At 43.8% G+C, this 20,865-nt stretch overlaps 1 long non-coding RNA gene across 4 annotated transcripts in view; it reads left to right on the top strand.

Moving 5' to 3' along the window:
• LOC120100771 (uncharacterized) overlaps positions 1 to 17,774 on the top strand; it is a 59,920-nt gene extending 42,146 nt beyond the window's left edge. For 3 of the 4 annotated variants that reach the window (XR_010064179.1, XR_005500788.2, XR_005500789.2), the window contains exon 5: positions 9,817 to 17,774. This is a non-coding gene — a long non-coding RNA (uncharacterized LOC120100771). Of the gene's footprint in view, positions 1 to 6,040; positions 6,450 to 9,816 lie in introns of those variants that run through there. The other variant, XR_010064180.1, reaches the window with a different exon arrangement.
• The last annotated feature ends 3,091 nt before the right edge of the window (positions 17,775 to 20,865 follow it).

Here is a 20,865-nt window from a genome sequence, read left to right as displayed (position 1 = left end):
GAGGGGGAGAGGCTGCCTGTTTTCCCTAGAGGAGGCTGTGTCTCTTTGCATTTGTGGTGTGTGACAGCCCAGCTGCTTGACATAGGCACAGCTGGAGTCATCTGTGGTTCCTGTGTTTCACGCTTTTTGATCCTTCTCACTGTGGGCGGACGTTTGCACTGTCTCACTGGTCCTGACTTTCACTTTCCTGTGTCTAACAGCAGACTGCTTTCTCAGTTCTTCTCAGCCCCCTTCATCTTCTCCTGTGAAACATCACCTCAGATCTCTTGCTGTCTTATGGTGATGTTATTTTATTTTTAGAAAGATTTTAACCTGTGTGTGTGTGTGTGTGTGTGTGTGTGTGTGTGTGTGTGCGCGCGCATGCATGTATGTGTGTGTGTGTAGGGGAGGGGCAGTATGTCCTTATGAGTCCAAGGACCCTCAAAGGTGCTGGATCCATGTGGAGCTGAAGCTACAGACCATTGTGAACTGCGATGTGGGTGCTGGGAACTGAACTCTGGTCCTCCGAGAGAGTACTACATGCCTTTAATCATTGAGCTATCTCTCTCCTGCCCCAAGAAACCTCTTTATGTATTGTTAACACAAGTCCTTTGACAGACGTTTGCACTCCAAGTATTTTCTTCAGTTTTTAAATTGCTTTTTGTTTTCTTAATGGTTGTCCTGAAGAGCACACATTTAAAATGTCTTGAGGAAGACATAATGTCTTAAAATGTCCAAATTAATGTTTTTTCTCCCTTATTATTTGAACTCCTAAGAACTGTGGCTTTCACAAACTTATAAAAAATATTTATTCTCTTAGAAAGCATTGCATATTTTGTTTATTAATTTTGTCTCCACTCGTTTTTAAAATGCTATAAAGTAGTACAAGGTACTGGAGAGCATTGGGGTAAAACCCACTGATTGACTCCGGGAGGCTGGCAATTACCTGAAATCCCAGCAGTGGGAAGTGAGATCTCTCTCTCTCTCTCTCTCTCTCTCTCTCTCTCTCTCTCTCTCTCCTTCTCTGTCTATCTATCTCTGTCTCGTTCCTCCTGTCCATCCTCCTCCCCTCTCCTTAACCCTCCCCTCCTCATTTTGGTTATTCTAGACAAGATCTCATGTGTAGCCCTGGACAGCCTCAAACTTATTGGTACTGGGATTTTAGGTGTGATCTACCATACCCACCTTTGCTGGTGAGTTTCCTATGAGACCGTGTGATAAACACACTGGTGATAGAAACACACACATTGGTGATAGAAACACACACACTGGTGATAGAAACACACACATTGGTGATAGAAACACACACACTGGTGATAGAAACACACACACTGGTGATAGACACACACACTGGTGATAGAAACACACACACTGGTGATAGAAGCACACACACTGGTGAGAGGACAGACACACAGAACAGGCCCTGACTGACCAATCACAGCAGCTCTCTGCCTGTCTTCTCAGGCCCATCAGTGAAACCAGTGATGATCCACATACCGTCCCTGAGCACACAGAAGACCTTAACCCTCCACGTCATTGTCATCCTCAGTAAAGTGACTGTGACGCCGGCCGACAGCACCAGCTAGCCAGCAGCACATGGCGAGTGGTATTTATAACGTAGTCAGGTGCTCAGAGCACACCTTGGGTACCCTTGCTGCTATAGGGACACTCCCACACACCTCCCTGCTGCCGGTATACTCTCCTAACCAAAATTTGGGGTTGTTTATAATTTGTTGGAGCCATGTGTCAACAGATTCCTTCCAAACTTCTAAGAAGAGCATCACCTCAGATTATTTCTACCACAAAAAGGCCGTCTGTAAACATGTCTCCTGGCTGTTGCTGTTTCTGTTTCGAGCGAGCAGCCAGGTACAGAAGAGTTTTTGTGAGTTTGCAGCTCCTGCTTGTCTGGGCTCTTCTCGTGCTGGTTTAATAAGTAAAGACATTTACTCAGCCACCGAGAAAGGTGATTCTGGATCCTTGTGAAAATCGCAAGCCACACGATCAAAGGCCTCTTGATGTCTTCTGAGGTGACTTCCCCCAAGAATGTAAACACACACTGAATTTGAGGTCAGGAGGTTTCGATGATAATGGGGCTTTTGCTGTCTGATCTCAAAGCTGCAGTGCTGGGTGCCTCTTCCCTGATGAGACATCCCAAGAGCACAGATGACTCACTTGGCCTGCCTGATTTAACCACGCACAACCGTGCAGATCGGCCCCTGCTGCTTCTCATCTGGCTAAGCAAGACTTAATCGAATGCTAACATGCCTTCTCTCTCTCTCTCTCTCTCTCTCTCTCTCTCTCTCTGCTTGCTCAGGGTATATTTCTTTTTCAGGAGTTCATGGTGTAAAAGAATATTCCCACTTTCCGATGACACAAGGGACACAGATGTCCACAAGCAATTCTTTCTATGTCTCCCTCTCTCAAACAGACCCTACATTTCTAAGTATGAGCACAGCCCATATGGGGTTTGTGCCAAAACAGGTTGTCCTCGGTGAGTTACAGTCTACTTCCGCTGGCTTGTTCTGGGGTGAAGTGGGTTTATGCCCTGTCACTTTTCAGCGAGCCGAGATCAAACCCAGGCCCTCATAAGCTCTAAGCTAGCTCTCTACCGCTAAGCTCGCTCCCAGCCTACCCAGCCTAGTTACATATTTTAACTTGGTTGTCTCCTACTTCCTGTTCGCTGCTGCAGTGGAAAGAAGAAAAATGAAACAGAAAGTAAGAGGTGGTGGTGTGAAAGGCTGCGGAGGCAGTACTGAAGGCCAGGTGTGGAGATCGGTCCTGTTCCTTATCTTCATGCTCCTCCGCCACCGCCTTTTTAAGCACAGTGCACAGGCCTTTGTTTATCTATACACAGCCTAAAGCTGCTGTTCTCAATCTGAACTGTGTTTAAATGTCATCGAGAAGGTTCTGAAGCTACCTGGGGTAGCACCATGCCCTGTCTTTAGCCAGGATGGCTTAACTGGTGAAGTGCAGATGGGGCAGCATCTTTAAGAACACTCCACATGGGTCAGGACTCAGGGGAGCTTCCGGATTCCTTAATAGTGGGGTTCCCCATTTTGCATCTTCTCCTTGGGAGACTGGGGAAGTCCTGAGGGCTGTTCAGAAAAGAAAAAAAAAAAAAGAAGAAATCCCCACTTCTGTTTTGTGGAAAGGGAGGAGGAGCTGGGGGTGGTCGCCCTGGGAAGCCCCTGGCTCACAGAATTCTCCTAACCTCTCCACAGCTGCTGCCACTGGGGCCTCCCAACGGGTGGGGCCTCCTGCTCCTCCTGACTCCTCAGGGTCTTTCAGGACCTTGGAGGTTTTACAATTGACCTTTTCTCAAGTGAGATTTCAGGGAAGTGATCCTGTGATTTTTTTCATTTGGCACGGCTTGAGAGCCATCTATCCAGCAGCAAGAGGCTTGCGTGGGGCGCATTTCTTAAGCACGATCATAGCACGGTTTACAACTGTCATGGGTGCAGACAAAATGTAACCCACTTTAACACTGCATTTGCACTCCGTCAAGGTCTTGGGGCACTTAGATCCTTTCTAGCAGGTGAAAGTCACTGTAGTGTGCCCACCTGAGGAGCAGGGTGGCAGACACCCATCCTGCCGAGGATTTGTTTATGAAGTAACATCCAACAACGTGTAGCTGAGTGGACTCTACAGATTGTAAATCACTGTTTAGAGACACAATGTTAATATGGTATCGCTTAGATATGGTTTTTTTTTTTAAATCTAGAATCGATCCCAGTTGAGAAGTGCCTCACCTCGGGCTGGGTGTAGCTCACTTCGTGTGTATATCCATTCTCCCCAGGCTGAGGCTGGTCTCTTGATCCTCTTGTCTCCATCTTACCAGAGTGGGGAATTACAATAAATGCCACCATACCCCTAGGCAGTGGCAATCGAGGGAGCATAAGTTGTAGTTGTAGAATCCAAGGTCTCCAAGTCCTGTGCCATTCTTGGATATGAGGTATTAAGGGAAGTCTAAGCAAGAGTGAAGAGGGCCTTCAGAGGGGAGCCACTCTGCTGGGGTGATCCTGAACATTAGGGTGCCTTGAGCATCCCCTTTCTACAATCCCTTCTCATTAGATGGCTGCTAACCACGGAGCATCCCCAGCCCACTGATTACTGATTACAGGGATCTGTTCCCTGGACATTCAGATGTCATTAGACTGAAGTGCATCTGAGGCAGGGGCAAATGTCTGCGTTCTTCAACTGACTCTAACGGACGGCTACGCTTGTGAAGCTCTGCCTTTGTGAGAGGCTTGCCCTATCTGGAGCTCTTCCCAGGAGAAGGGCTTGCGCTCACTATCTAGAGACCACCATGTTAATTCCTGTGGGAATTAATACTGCCCTGCTCTGGGACAGGACTGCAGGCTTAAGCCTTACATAGTATCTTACATAACTGCTCATTACATTAAGTTGGTGGATGGATATTCAGAGCCCAGCTGTGACAATCTTACCTGTCCTTAGAGTTCTCATCACAGGTGACACGGACTCAAGGTGACTCTGGAACCCAAGGAGAAAACTGATATCTTCACCGAAGCCTTCTCAGGTCAAAGTAGTTTTGCTTCGCCTAAGCATTGAGAATTATATGTCTGCCCACAAGGCAGGCTGTCTTCAGCTTTCCCCCTGCAGATGTTTGTGGCTGGACTCATGCAGCAGACAGTGTGGCCAACTTAGAATATGAATAAGATTGCGGCTGGTTTGCCACGGATTGCTCTCTGTCTTCATCAACTGAAAGCAGGTCTTTGTTCACACTAATGTCAAGATGTGCTTCTTAGCAAGTCAACTAAATGTCTTTGGTACTGTATGTAACAACGCAAGTGCTTAGATATTTATTTTTGCACTGAAATATTTTAAATTTAATTTTATTGTTATTATGCGTGGCAGTCAGAGGAGTGAGTGAGTTGTGAAGCCTTTTTGTATTCTTCTTTGCTATTCTTACATTGAAACAGCAACGGTACAAAGATACAAAGGGGAAGGAAGTCACAGGTGAGAGGGTGATTTGCCGGCAGACAAGGGAAGGAATGATTCGCTGAAGCAGACACTGGACTGTTTTGCACAAAGGATGTTTTGCTAAAGCAAACACGTAAAAGGACACATGATGCCAAGAAAGACCCAATAGATGGTAGATGATGCTAGATGGTATTGGTACACCTTACCATTGTCTATTGGTCATGATTTGCCAGGACTCCATAGAGAGAACACACAAAACATCTTCTGGTGTTGTGCTGGTGGCTTCTTGGAGCTTCTGCAGACTCGGGCTGATTGGCAAGGCCTGTGGGGGACAGGGATGATGTTTGGAGGGAGCATAAATAAGATTCACAGACAGTGACAGGGCTAGGCTTGCTTGCATAGCTAGCTTTACGATGCTTCTTGGTCTCATCTTTGCTGAGAGAGGCACAGCCGAGAACTCCTGGTAACCCTGGTGGTCCTGGTGGTCGGAGGACTTGTGCCGACTCAACTGAGGCCTGGCTAACTCTGCTAGGCCGAGCCATTGCTGCTCTTTCATGTCTGCTCTCCGGACACTACCAAGCTGGAGTGTGCATATGTTCATAAAGTGTTTGCAAGTAGATCGAGCTGCTGCCGTGGCTGATTCCCGTAAAGTGGACTGCTAATTTCCTGACAACGCAAATGAGATTTGCTCCAAAAAACAATTTCCGAACAGGTCCACCTCCCCCCTGTATCCTAATAACGTTTCATTTCCATTACCTCTGGTGGGTTAAAATCGAAGTTAAAGCATTTAAAAACCATTATTAGGGTTTAAAAAAATCAAAGCCACACCCTACAGACTACCGTACTGGTGGCCAGCCTTAGCCGTCTGTCCCAAAGCATCGTTGCTCTTGTTAACTGAGTTCACAGCTAGTTGCGAGCTATTAAGATTGGGATCTGTAACTTTTCCTTCCCAGTCAGCAGGAGGACTGGATTTGTAGAAAAGCATCAATAAGTATTCAGCTTAGTTAACTGGATAGTAATATTATCAGCAGAAAGATCTAGTCAAGTCTTGCCAGAGCTACTTTTTAAGCAGTGTTTTAAGAGAAACTATACTTTTCTTTCTCTCCTTTGTATGTAACAGAACATGAGCTGGTACAATAATTCGAGGAGGAAAGACTTCAGTTTATGCACCAAATATGCTAAGAAAACCTTTGCGACTCCTTATGTTCATTCGGCATTAAAACTGCCTCGTTTAAAGTAACCCAGGACAGACAGGCCTAGCGTGGCTCCCGTTCTTCAAGGATAAGAAAGCTCCAGCCCTTTTTGCAGGGCCCCTTGGCTGATGCCGGCAGATGACCTCTGGGCTTCTACAATTACACTGGATTCCTTCTTTACACTCCTGGGCTTCGTCTCACTGGGCTTCTCTGGCCCAGGCTGGCCCAGAGATCGTCCCACCTCTGTCTCCCCGGAACTGAGATTACACCTGGCCCATGGAGGTGGCTTTCTGTCTTTGTACTATCATTAGCACTCCATAAAGGACATCATCCTCAGACCTACGTCCATGTATGTTTGATGGGGCAGGAAACACAACTGAAACTTCTCTCATCTGGCTATGGGCTCCTTAAGTTAGGGCTGGGGTACAGTTTAATGATACAATTCTTGCCCAGCATGCTGGAGACTCTAGATTTGATCTTTAGCACAATTAATTAATTAATTAATTAATTAAAAGTCTAATTACTAATTAATTAAAGTCACTGGACTGGGAGTGTAGTTCAGTAGCAGAATACTTGTGGAAGTATATGGAAGGTGTAGGTTTCTTTCCTCTTTTTAAAACACAGTTAAAATTTTTACAAACTGCATTATAAATAAAAATGTCCTTGAAATAAATAAAACCAACCAGGCTTAGTTCCTAATACTACCAAAACAAAAAGAGAAGAAAAATGAAAGTAAGCAAATGCTTTAAAAAAAAAAAATCTACCTGGCAGTGGTAACCCACACTTTTAATCCCACACTCAGGAGGCAGAAGCAGGCAAACCTCTAAGTTTGAGGCCAGCCTGATCTACATAGAGAGTTCTAGGACAGCCTGGGCTACACAGAAAAACCCTATCTTGAAAAACAAAACACAACAAACAAACAAACTGTACAAACGCAGTAATCATTTATCACGGCTCTATCCTTCAAACCGTGTGATTTTTAAGGCATAAGTGTATTCTCATGTCCCTCAGCCGAGGAACCCGGAACTAAGTGTCCAAGTAAGCATGAACGCTGCCTTATCTGTTCTCGAAGACTCTTGGAGTTCAGCTATTTTTCAGTAATGAAACACCTGCCATCCTGGAGGCTGCCCCAGGAGGCACTGGTGAAGTGGGAGAGGGTGGGGCAGCAAAGATCGCCTGAGTCCCCGGGAGAGCATCTGCAGATGCCTTTGACAGCAGTCATTTGCTCCTTTGCTTCCTCAGGCTGTGGAGGTTCTAGGGCAGAGGGGAAACGGCAGTTTCATTCTTTCAAATCACAGACTCCTTCATCCCCTTGGAAAGGTTTGGATGCACTCAACCTTCCATTTAAGGTAACTCTCAGCACTTTGACAGACAGTACAAAGAGTAAATGGTAAATTAAAATTGGGAACGGGTAGTCTGACATGAATTCACTTTCTTGTGTATGGGAGCAGAGCCTTAACGGACAACAGGCCAGATGTTCCAGAAAGTTCTTCCTGTAAGCTCCCAACTCCCCACCCCACCCCTCTCCCCCAGGCTTTTGGTCTATCTGAGCAGGGCAGGCCCACAGTGCCTAGGCTTATAGCATATGTGTTTTGAAGTGCAAAAGGGGAGAGAAAAGAGAGTAATTGACTAGATTACTTGGTAAAACCTTAAATTAAGCCTCTACACACACAATTAAAAAACCAAAACCAAAACCAAAACCGAAAGTCTCTGTGTGGTGGGATGTCTAGGGATTCTGTTATAAACTAGCCTTAAGTTGTTGGGTGTCAACATCTTGAGTCAGGCCTGGGGAGGGAGCTCAGCTGTTGCATTGCCTGTTACACATGACGCCACTCGGGAGGTACAGGGAGGATGGTCAGACGTTCCAAGTTGTACCCAGCCTGGGATACTTGAGTTTGTGTAGACTCTTACTCTTGATTGAGCTACATTTTAAAATTATTGTGCTTTGGGGGAGGGTTTCATTGTGCTGCCCTGGCTGTCTGGGAACTTGCTCTGTACACCAAACTGGCCTCAAACTCAGAAATCTGGGATTAACGGTATGCACCCCCACTACATAGGGAACTATATTGTTATTTGAATTTTGAGACAGGACCTTTCCAAGTTACCTATGTTAGACTTGAAATCCTCCTATAGTCTAGGCAAGTCTCAAATTTGGGATATTCTTGCCTTAGTCTCTCCAGTATTATAAGTGAATATTACCACACCTGACCAATTTTTAAAAAAAAAAAAAACTTAGATGAAAGAGAGAATTATACCAATAATTTTATTTCCACTCCTTGAACCTCAATATATCCAACACACCGGATATGAGGCCTTAAAATGAATACCCGCAGCTTTTAGGTGGCCAATATTGACGTTAAGGTACAATGTAGTTTATTAAGCAATTACAATTGGGAAGTGGTCCCCAGTGCATTTAGTCATTGAGGAAATCTTCACTTCTATGTAGGTGGAGTATACGCGTGGACCACAATAACATGTGAAATACATGCTTTCTGAAAATGTGCATTGCGAGTTCCACTCACGTTTCACAGACCTAGTTCTTTGTCGACCCATCTTTGACTATACAAAGTCTGAGTCCACAGGCGCCAGAACTGGGCTGCTCTGGAAAGCAAATTGTCTCTTTCATTTCCTGCTGGCCTCTGAATAGGGGTACTACCTCCCAAAATTTAACTAATTATATAGAAATTTCTGATCAGACTTGAGAAAAACTGAGAGAATACCTAGGAAGCAGGCCTCTAGCCCCAGCAGTCCCAGAGCTCCCCAAGACCACAAACACTGTGGAGGCCAAACGCTCCCCTTCTCCTCTCTGCGGTACACCAGCACAGGAAAGACAACTGGAGCCAGAGGGATCTGAGAGAGAACCTCACCTTCCCACTCAGCTGTGTTCTTTTAAACTTCTTCCTTTCCATCATTTACCACCTATGTACACGTCTCGTGGACACTGGCTTTGTCTGGCTGCTGCTGCGCTGGCTTTAGGATCCTCGTGTGTGTTCATCCAGTTCACTGCGGGGCGTCCTGCACGATTCTCTTTAGTTGTGTCTCTGTTTATTTCTCAGTTGCAACTTTCCGTACTGTGCGATCCCTGAAATCTGTGGACCCCAACAGTATCCCAACTTTCCTCTCTAGCTTTACCCACCTTGATCTTTTCTTTTCTTCAAAATTGATCTATTTTTTTTATCGTTATCCTTACCCACTTTACCTTTCCAAGACTGATGTAACGCTAAATCGTGATTATCTTTTCAAAGTCAACGGAAGGCTCAACCCTGATTCTTACCTACTTATTTCCTACCCATTCTTAATCTTATTACTAAGATCTGAGTATGTGATAGAGTACCCTTGGTTGTTTCTTCCCCGACAACTTTCCCAAGTCTAAGGGGCAGGGGTTCTTCATTGGCTGGTATGACAGATGCACAGTGGTGATGCCCCTCACCTACGGTTGTCCCCCAGGGATGCCTACGCAGATGACATATAGCTTGTACCAGTCACCTGGAGCTTCTGGTCTGAGGAATCATTTTCTAAATCATCATTATTACATACAAATCCCATCTGAACATTGCAAATTTTGTCAACTGAAAACATATATATTCGATAAAAATTAAGCCAAGCAAAGAAAAAAACATTGGATGTATAAGTCTTGATGAAACAACATAAGAAATGTGAGAAAATAATATGACCTAATTCTTCAAAACTTACTGTTTTACAGCCATGTTGTCTAGTGAATGTGAGCTAGATGACATCACAGACATAATCATCAACATTTCCAAAGTCCAAGCAGTCAAATGAAGTAGAGAAGGTGATGGGTGATGTGAAGGAGGAATTCAATACCAAGAACTCCTCAGGAAAACCAGGCTGACACATTGGAAATAAGGGAGCATAGACGTGGAAAATCTTAGCAGTGGAAAGAACAAAAGAGAGGACAGAGTCTAAGCTTGAAGACAAAGTCAAGAACCGGAACAGAACAGCAAGATCAAGAGGAGATGATAAAAGGTATCAGCTGGGCTTGCAAGATATGCAGAGCAACCTGCAAAGTCCAGGTTGACCAGTTGTACGCAGAGAAGAATGAGAAGAATCTCATTCTAAATACGCAGACAACCTTCTCAAAGGATTTTAACAAAATTCCCCAGAGTTAGGAAAAAAAGATGCCAATCCACCAGGCAAGGAAATATTTAATTCACCAAACGGACAAAACCAGAAAAGAACCTCCCTAATCAGGTTGTAATTAAAACATTAAATATATAGCCCTCCCCCAATGTATATTGAGATCAGCAAGAGAGAAACACCAAGTCACATGCGAGGCAGGGCCATGAGCAGAATACTTTGAAAGCCAGAGAGGCTTGGAATGATGCCTTCTAGGTTCTGAAAGCCAACAACTATCCCAAAATACTATTCAGCAAAGATTTCTCTCACAATTGAAGGAAATAAGAAATTCTTATAAAATAAAGGAATTTCTGACAACTAAGCCAGCTCTTACTGAAGCTATTTGAAAGAATTCCACAGAAAAGCAATACAAAGAATCCGCAAGGCCACAAGAAAGAATAAACCAACCTAAAATAATAATAAGAAGGAGAAAAAGAGTCCCCAAACCACAAAATCACCAAAAATATCAGCAATAAATACATACATTTAGAGTTTCAGTAAGAACTCTAAATTATCACTGATCTCAATTCCAGAGTCAAAGACATAGACTGGAGCTGAGGAGAGCCTGGTGGTTAGAAGTACATGCTACTCTTACAGAGAGCTTACCTTTTGTCCCCAACACCTATGCTGGTCGGGTGGCTCACAAGTGCAGGTAACTCCAGCTTTAGGAAATCTTATGCTCTCCTCTGGCCTCAGCAGGTGCCTATGCTTGTGTTATGTACACATAAGTAGACACACACACACACACACACACACACACACACGCGCGCGCACACTCAACCAATAATTACAAACCAAATATAAATTGTTTTTTAAAAATGCAGACCAGTAGGTAGGGTCAAAAATAAAGAGCCATCTATTTGCTGCTTCTAAGAAACCTACCTCACCACAAAGGACAAACAGTGCTTTAGGGTGAAAGGGCAAAGAAGGGTATTCCAAGCAAAGGGATCTATGATAGAAACAGCATATTGTTCTCCTAATCCTGACAAAATAGACTGCATACCAAAGCAAGTGAGAAAAATGGTCACTTCATACTGACTACCAGTCACTCAGCCAAGGGACCAGTAATCTTCTAAACACATATGCTCACAATACATGGGCATCTCATGCCATAAAGCAAGAGCTACTACAGGGAGTCACAGATCAGCCCCAATACAACAGTAGCAGTGGCTTGACTACTCCAGTCTCACCTATTAATCCTGACAAAAGTAAACAGAGATATAAACTAAATGACATCACTGGTCAAATGGACTGAACAGACATCTGCAGAGCATTCCATCCAAATATTGCAAAAAGCACAGTTTTCTCAGTGTCTCATGGGACTTTATTAGGACACAAAGCAAGTCTTAACCAAAGGAAACTTGAAATAACTCTTTGTATTCTGTCTGATCACAATACAACTAGACTACAAATCAACGGCAAGAACACATATGAACTTATACATGTTAAACAATACAACATACTATGGAGCATGAGTGGGACCTTGAATAAATTAAGGAGGAAATAAAATATTTCTAGGATTGAATGAAAATGAAAACACAACACATCAGAACCTATGTGATACAATGAAAGCCATCCTAAAAGGAAAATTTACAGCTTTAAGCACTCTATTAAGAAACCACAGAGGCCAAGAGTGCGTGCTTTTAATCCCACGAATTGGGAGGCAGAAGCACGTGAATCTCTGTGAGTTTGAGACCATCATGGTTCACACGGTGAATTCCAGGTCAGAGGGGCTACATAGTGAGACCCTGCCTCAAAAAGAAAAAGGGAAAGTAACAAAACCTGCATAGAGTGATCTCCATGCACGTTAAAGCTGAGGAAAGGAAGCACAGCCTAATAACAGCCAAATAACAATCAACCATTAGCAGCAGGTCAGAAATTCATACAATGAACATGAACGTGTATCTAAAGAGTCAATGGTGCAGAGTCGGTTCTCTGAAAAGACAGATATGACTGACACACGCTGAGCCAAGAGAGGACCGAAATTAACCAAATTAGAGGAGAAAAGGAGGCTGTTGTAAGATGTGCTAACAAAATTCAAAACATCCTCGGGTCTTATCTTGAAAACAAATATTCCACTAAATTGGAAAAATCTAAAAGAAATGAATAAATTTCTAGGTACATATGAGTTACTAAAATTAAGTTAAGAGGAGAGCAACAATTTAAACTGGTTGATAAGCAGTGAATCAAAGCAATAATTAAAGAATTTAAAAAGAGCTTAAAATTTAAACTTAAAAAGAGCTCAGGTCCAGGTGGATTCACTGGTGTGAATTTCAACAGTTCTTCAAAGAACTACCGCCAATGCCTCTCAAACTAGTCCATAAGTTAAGAAAGGGAGGGGCAGTAACAGTCTCATTCTCCAGCGTTGGTAGTGTCTGATACGAACAGCAGGTAAAGAAGATACAACAACAACAAAAAGTTACACATGAATTTGTCTGATGAACTTAAACACAAAAATTCCCAACAAAACATTGTTAACCAAATTCAAGAACATATCTAAAAGATTATTCACCATGATCAAGTTTTCTTTATTCCATAAATGCAGGGCTGGTTTAATATATGTAAATCAATAAGTTAATAAGTTATGTAAATGGGTTCAAGGACACAAATCACTGGATCATCTCTATAGATGCAGCTTTGACAAAACCTAACACCCTGTTAAAAAGTCCTGCAGAAACTAAGAATAGAAGGCAAGGAGCATATCTCAACATAATAAGAGCTTTATATGACATACCTACAGCTAACAGCATATTAAATGGGGAGAAACCATTCCCTCTGATATCAAGAACAAGACGAAGGTGCCCACTCCCTTTATCTGTATTCATTATAGTGTTGGAAGTCTTAGCCAGAGCGGTAAGACCAGGGAAGAAACTCAAAGTGACACATTGAGAAAGGAAGAAGTCAGACTGTCTCTCATTTGCAGCTGATATGATTCTATTTGATTTGGGTCTCTTATAGATATCTGGTCTAAAAGTCAGATGACTTTTAAAACTAATGATGATCTTCAGCAAAGTAGCAGGGCACAAAATTAATACATGAAAACTACTCGTCCTCCTATACATACCAATGACAAATTGTAAAAGGAGTTAGGGAGACAGTCCCATTCACAGCGAAACAGAACCAAACACCCTTGGGAAAAACCAACTAACCAACATTGCGAAAGATCTCAGCAATGAGAACTTGAAAGCAATGAAAAGAAATTGAGGAAGATACCAGAACAGGAAAGACTCCCCAGTCTCATGGGTCTGAAGAATCGAAATTGTAAAAACGGCTGTTATTGAAAACAGTATACAGATTCAATGCACCCACAATCAAATTCTAGGGACATTATCCAGAAAAATATTTTCAAAAATTAAAATTCCAGCGGGAGCACAAGAAACTCGCATAGTTAAAACAACCCTAAAAGAGATTACGGCTCAATATCTCACTGTACCTGATTTCAAGTTTACGCCGAAGAACCATAATGATAAAGGCATGACCCAGACCAACGCACTAGAACACCCACTTAAAAGGCCTTACAACTACAGCTGTCTAAATTTCAACAAGGACATCAAAAACCCACTTTGAAGAATAAACAAGCTCCTCAACAAATGGGGTTGGGGAAGCCAGAGAGATGCACATGTCGAAAACGAAACTAAACCCTTATCTTTCAACTCACACGAAAACCAGCTCTGCGAGGATCAAGGCCCTCTTGACAGAGCTGAAACTACCAAACATCTAGAAGAAAAAGCAGATAAAACAAGTCAAGCTGGAGGCCAGACCGGAACGTTATCAACGGACGTCTTATTGGTAAGAAAACAAGGATAATACTCGATAAATGGAATCTCAGGAAATCAGAGCTTTTGCATAAGCAAGGAAACTGTCAATCAAATGAAGTAACAGCGTGCAGAGTGGGAGAAAACCTTTGCCAGCTATAAATCTGACATACAATTAGTATCTAGAATATACAAAAAACATCAAGAAAAATTTTAAAAATCAAGGAAACAAGCCACTAAAAATAGATGGGTCATGGAACTCAACACAGTTCTCAAAAGAAGAAACATAAGTGAGTATAAGACATTTAAAGGGGTGTTCAATATCATTGGCCATCGGGAAAATGCAAACAAAAAGTACTTTGAGATCCATCTCACTGCAGTCAGAATGCACATCATAAAGGCAAGAATGGTAACGCACGGAGGCAAGGATATGGGGAAGAAGCATCCCTTCGTCATTGTTGCTGGGGTGCAGACTCCCTTAGCCATCAGCGAATCAGTGTGGAAGTTCCTCAGAAAGCTAAAAATAGGGGTAGTGTGTGATGGAGCTTTGCCACTCCTGAACACATACCCCAAGGACTCCATAGCCCCAGTGGAGGGATCCGCTCATCCCTGTCCATTATTTCTCTGTTCACAGTGACTAGGAAATGGTATCAGCCTGTGTGCTCCCCGCCCGATGGGTAGATAATGAAAGCGGAATACACACTCACAACAGAATTTTATGCAGCTAGTAAGAAAAAAAGAAAACAAGCCAGGCATGCTAGCACACACCTTTAATCCTAGCACTCACAGGGCAGAGGAAGGTGGATCTCTGGGTTCAAGGCCAGCCTGGTCTGCAGAGCAAGTTCTAGGACAGCCAGGGCTACACAGAGAAACCCTGTCTTGGAAAACAAGAAACAGCAAAAAAGAAATCAAAACAAAACATGTGACAATAACAACCAAAAAAATCCATAAAAATGAAAGAAAAATACAACTGTGAAATTTGCAAGAAAATGGTTGGAACTAGATATTCTCCTATCCTAAGTGAGGTGCCTTAGTGCTAGAAAGACAAATACTGTGTGTACTCCTCATATGTGAATCCTAGCTTAGAATTCTTAGATTTGTGTATTTAAAGAACCTAGGAAGATGGAGAGGAATGGGTGGGAAAGAAGAGAGAAGTCTTAAGGGGAGAAGAGATACTAGAACACATATGAGAGTGGAGAGGGGACACTGGGTGGGAGGGAACAGTCTATGCAGGACGGGTGTACAAGCAAAATGTATCCACTGTGCAGTCTGGCCATGCAGGAGAGCAGTGAGTTCACCAAAGCTAAAGATGTAGGAAAACCCCACTCCTTTGAAAGCTAATCTAAAAATAGCATTAAAAGTTAGAAGTGGTCTGAGCATAGAAGCTTTGCATAGGTAGACAATTCCCCCCAGAAAACACAGATTATTGCATGGAAATCTCAGTAGCAGGGATGATAGACTTCCCTGTGAGTTATTCACCAGAAGTCTCCAAAGCAGCACGTGTGATTGGCATTGTTCTTGGTCACCCACCAGAACTAGGCGGTACCAGGACGCTGTTGCTGGAGACACAATGTACTTTGGTTGCAGGATATAGAGAGATCATGGCAGAGCTCCCTTGAGAACTTCTTCCCTGCTGATAAGCTTTCATAGTCCCCGAATGTCCTGTGCAGGACGGTGAGGGAGAACAGACATGAGTGATATCCTTGCAGCCAACTCTTTCGGCTACAACATTAACCTGCCAAGCATGCCAATTGCCCAATTGTTTTGGGATCTGATTTGAGGTCTGATCCACAGGAAGGAATTCAGGTCTATTACTATAAAACTCGCCCAAAGCCCATAACTTTGAAGGTCATAGACCCTAGGGATTGCATGCCGTCAAACTGCCTTCTAAATATTTGTGTGTATAAGCATAGCTGACTGCCACCCTTGACCTTGGCCAGAGAAGCTTTCTCTTCAGTGGTCAGCAATTAACGCAGACACTTATAACTGGCCAAACTGCTGATCATCATTTTTTTTTTGCTCAGCTCAAAATGGAACATTTAAAGCAATATCTCCCCACCCCCAACCAAGACTCAGGGACCATTATGGAAGAGGGACAACATGGCCACCGTACCTGTGGACTCACTGTAGCTGCTATGATTACCTATGGGATCAAGTCAACAAAACAGTTGACGTCCCGACAGGCAGCACCGACTCGAGTTGGTGTGTTAGCAACAAATTCAGGCAAGAATAGAAGAGGAAGGCTGCATGTCGGAGGTGCCTGGGAGAACTGGGAGGAAGGAACTGAGGGTCCGTATGACCAAAGGGAATTGTTTTCATGTAGGAAATTGTCAACGAGCAGGTGAAAGTCCATTAGAGGGAGAACAAGAGAAGAAGGAATACAAGTTAATATATAAGAAGAGAAATGATGGGGTTGGGGATTTAGCTCAGTGGTAGAGCGCTTGCCTAGGAAGCGCAAGGCCCTGGGTTCAGTCCCCAACTCCGGAAAAAAAAAAAAAAAGAACCAAAAAAAGAAGAGAAATGATAACTTATTTCAGGTGATATGATTCGCTCTGTACAGATGAACATCATGAGCATTCTTGCAAGGACTTTTCTTACAAGCAGTTAGGAAAAGAATAACAGAAGATTTTCCTTTAATAGTAATGCCAACAATAAAAAAGCATATCCAGGAATAAACTCAAATATGTAAGAATTATGTGTTGGGAAGTGTAGCTGGAGAGAAGCTGTTTTAAGTCCAGTGTAACAGTTGTATGTATTTCTTTACGTCATTTCATCAGTGTGACGCAATATAAATACATGAGATTTGTTGATGTTATTGCTGAAGTTGTTCAGGGTCTTTTCTTTGAGATAGGTTTATGTAGCCCAGGCTAGCCTCAAAAACAAAGTCTTCCCGTGACTGCTTCTCAAATGGTAATCTCCTTGAGGAAGCAAAAAAAAACCTACAAAATTCATAGGTTCATCGAGAACAATGAGGAGAAAAGGTTGGTAGAGCACTTAGTTGCTCAGGGAAAGCCTTGGGTCTAACCTGTAGACCACATGAACTTGGCATGGTGGTACATAGCCGTAATCCAGGACCTGTGAAGTGGAGCAGGATGATCACAAGTTCAAGGTTATTTTTCATTACATAGAATTCAGTTCAGCCTGGTACAAAAGACCCTGGTGTGCTGGCTCACATCTGTAATTCCAATACTCTGGAAGCTGAGGCAGGAGGATTTCTGGGAGTTCTAGAACACCATGAGCGATATAAGAAGTCCTCACAACAACAGCAACAACAATGACAGTGACAAGGACAACAACGAAAGAGCTCGGGAAGAAAGGAGAGCCACCCAGCCCTGAATGCCGCGGCCCCTCCTCACCCAGTGCAGTCAGGCCCTGCTTCACCCAAGGCTCCCATGGAAGCAGGTCTGAGACCGTCTTTAAAGGTTCATTCATCGAAGGAGAGAAGCACCGGCGAGAAAGGAGGGCTGATTGAGGTAACCTGCAGAACTCCTCAGACTCCGAGTGGGAACAGGGCAGTCATTCTCAGTATCATCACAGGTGGAGAGCAAACCCTGTCCAGCCTTGACTCGGACAGAGCTGAGTAATGCAGAAAAATGGCCTCGAAGCGGCTACTGTGTGCAGTCTTCCATCTGGGACTCCCTTGTTGCTGCTGCTGTATCTGTGTACATGAGTACTTAGACACACCATGTGACCCTGCCACTCACACGTGACCAGCTATGTGAAATGAACAAGTACTTCAATAAATAAGTGTGACACAAAGGAAGAGAGAAAGGAGAAGGGAGGGGAGGAGAGTATGGGGTGGGGCGGGGGGAACAGGAGAGATCTAAGTCTTTTGCTGCCTTGCTGCTGTCATCTGTGGTAAGCTGAGGCAGTCACCCTGGAGTGGATGCCCACAGAGTTCCCTGGCGGAAAAGGCCAATCCTATTACAGCCGTCTCTCCTGGGCAGTCTGCTGCAAACAGACTAAACTCTTTGGACAACGGCCTTGGAGCTACCTTTTCCAGCCAATCAGCTACTGCCAGTCCTCCACTGGTCTGGCACTGGTCGCTTAGGCATTTCTCGGTTGACTCAGACTCCTCCAGATGCCTACTTCCTTGCCTCCCTTTGTGACTGGCTGAAGCTCCAGACAGGCCCACGGCCTCATCTAAATCCAAGTCTTCTGCAGAGCTTTCAATGTCCTGAAGATCTCACACAGAGACCTCTGTCTCTGCGGGCACACCCCAAGGAGTGCTTACCAAAACAGGCCCCTGATGTTCTCTCTGCCCCAGTGGAACCCCAACGGGATTGTGGCCTCAACCTCTCCATTCAATATGTACTTGTTGAGAAGACAACCGTGAGAGGTTCTGAGGGACCTTATCCCAACCTATGATAAGCATGTGGGTGGTGCGTGCCATTTAACCATTCTGTGATGCATACATATCTGAAAACATCATATTGCATACACAACTATGGCTTTTCGGTCAATTAAAATAAATTCATTAATTTAAAAGTGTTTGTTAAATAAGCAATTATGTACACAAGTAAGTATAATTAGCAAATTTGTTAAGGTCTATTTACTCTGCCTTTCAAGGTTTAATTAATATGCTCTGCTTTGAATAAAGGTACTTAGCTGCTTTCTCTTAAAGCTAAACAAATACATATTATCCTCCCATAGGGTTGTGGTGTGACACAGTACCGTGCAAGTGTGTGTGAGTGTGTGTGAGTGTGTGTGTTCACACAAGTGCAGGTGCCAGAGGCATCAGACCTCCTGGATAGAGTGACCTGAATCTGGTTCTCCAAAGAGCAGAGCACACTTCTAACTGCTGAGTCATTTGTTTTCTAATACGAACTTACATATTCAGTGGTGCTGGGGGCCAAATCCGTGGTCTTGTGCATGCAAGACGAACACTGGACCACTGAAATACAGTCCAGCCCTGAGCTCAGTAAATTTTATTGATTTAAACTGACATGTGCTGTTTAGTGTTTTGTTAACAGAAACCAGGGTATCATCAGAGATTAGGGAACCTCAAATAAGAAAATGCCCCATCAGATTGGCCTGTGGGCAAGTCAGTGGGGCCATTGCTTAATTAAGGAGTGATGGGGGGGGGGGCAGCCTACTATGGGCTGGATCACTCCTGAATGGTATGCGAAGCATTTAATTTCTCTTGCAGAGGACCAGGGTTCAACTCCCAGCACCTACGTGGTGGCTCACAACTATCTGTAACTCCAGTTCTAGGGGCTCCAATAGGAATACACATTGTGTACATTCATGCACTCAGATAAGATACTCAATAGCATAAATGAAATAAATTTAAGGAAAAGAGAGAGAGTGAACAAGCCACAGAGCAAGGCAGTGAGCAGCAGTGCTCCACGGCCTCGGTGAGCAGCAGAGCTCCACCGCCTCGGCTTCAGATTCTCCCCTGTCTCAGTTCCTGCCCTGACTTCCTTTTATGATAGACTGTAGACTGTATGAGGAAACAAACCCCTTCTCCCCCAGGTTGGTTTTGTTTGTGGTGTTTTGCGTGGCAATAGAGTGCTAAGACCCACACCTTTAATCCCCTGCACTTGAGATGAAAAAGCAGGTGAGGCCTGTTAGTTTGAGGCCAGCCTGGTCTATATAGTGAGTTCTAGAACAGCCAGAGCTGTACATAGTGAGACCCTGTCTCAAAAAAAGAAAGAAAGAAAGAGAGAGAGAGAGAGAGAGAGGGAGAGAGAGAGAGAGAGAGAGGAAGGTAGGTAGGTAGGTAGGTCAAAAATATAAACAAAAAAGCAAAAGAAGAAAGAAAGAAACTGAGATACCTCATTACATATTTCCAAGTCCTGTCAAGATGAGTTTATCCTGCTGAGAGCTTTCAAACTGAAACTGAACAGGAAACTAGTCATTAAATAATATAGAAACTGAGTGCCTAGAAGAAGGTCTGATACACGGGATTCTTTCTGTCACTTGTCTTTTAATAGAATTATTAAAAGGCCTACATTTCTGCTGCTACTGTATGCATACCTGTCATCCCAACCACTCTCAACACCGGGGCGGGAAGGTCCCAAGCCAAGGTGGGCCTGAGTGGTAGAGCGAGTTCCTAGCTGGCCTCAGCAACTGAGCAAAATCATGTCTCCAAATAAGACAGTAAAACCAGAAGGGCCGAGATGGCTCAGTAGTTAGGAGTGCTCACGGCTCTTACCAAGGACCCAGGTTCAATTCCAAGTACCCACATGGCGGCTAGAACCAGCCACCTGGAACTCCAGTTCCCTGGGAATTCAGCTTCTCTTCTGACCTCTGCAGGTTCCTGGACACAGGTGGTGCATGTGCATGCTCTCATACATGCATACAAACAACACAGAGTAAAAATAAAGCTAGGAACGGCATAGGCAGCAGAGCCTTTCCTAACATGCATGAGGCCCTTGTCTTTTGTTTGCTTGCTTGCTTGCTTTTTGAGACAGGGTTTCCCTGTGTAACAGCCCTGGCTGTCCTGGAGCCCACTTTGTACACCATGCTGGTCTCAAACTCACAGAGATCCGCCCACCTCTGCCTCCTGGATGCTGGGATTAAAGCTCAAGCAGCCATGCCTGGCTTCGAAGAGCAATCTCTTAATCCAGCATCTGCCCAGAATTTAGAACGCCTCCCTATCCTTCTCACTTTTCTGAGCATCACAGTGGAAATGTATCTAAAGTTTCCAGATAAATATACCTCTAGTTAATTTTTGATTTCAGATAAACAACGAATAATTTTTAATATTAGTATATCCCAATGTAATATCTGGCACAGGCCAATTTCAGGACATGCTTACACTACAAAATTATTTATTTTTTATTTACAATTCAAATTTAATTAGGTAGCTTGTACTTTGGTTGGTGAATGTGGCAATTCTAATCAAACCATAACGA

This window comes from Rattus norvegicus, chromosome 2 (assembly GCF_036323735.1).
Source record: "Rattus norvegicus strain BN/NHsdMcwi chromosome 2, GRCr8, whole genome shotgun sequence".
NCBI classification, from domain to species: domain Eukaryota; kingdom Metazoa; phylum Chordata; class Mammalia; order Rodentia; family Muridae; genus Rattus; species Rattus norvegicus.
Note: the sequence above shows the minus strand (reverse complement) of the source record. Positions and strands in the feature narration are given on the sequence as shown.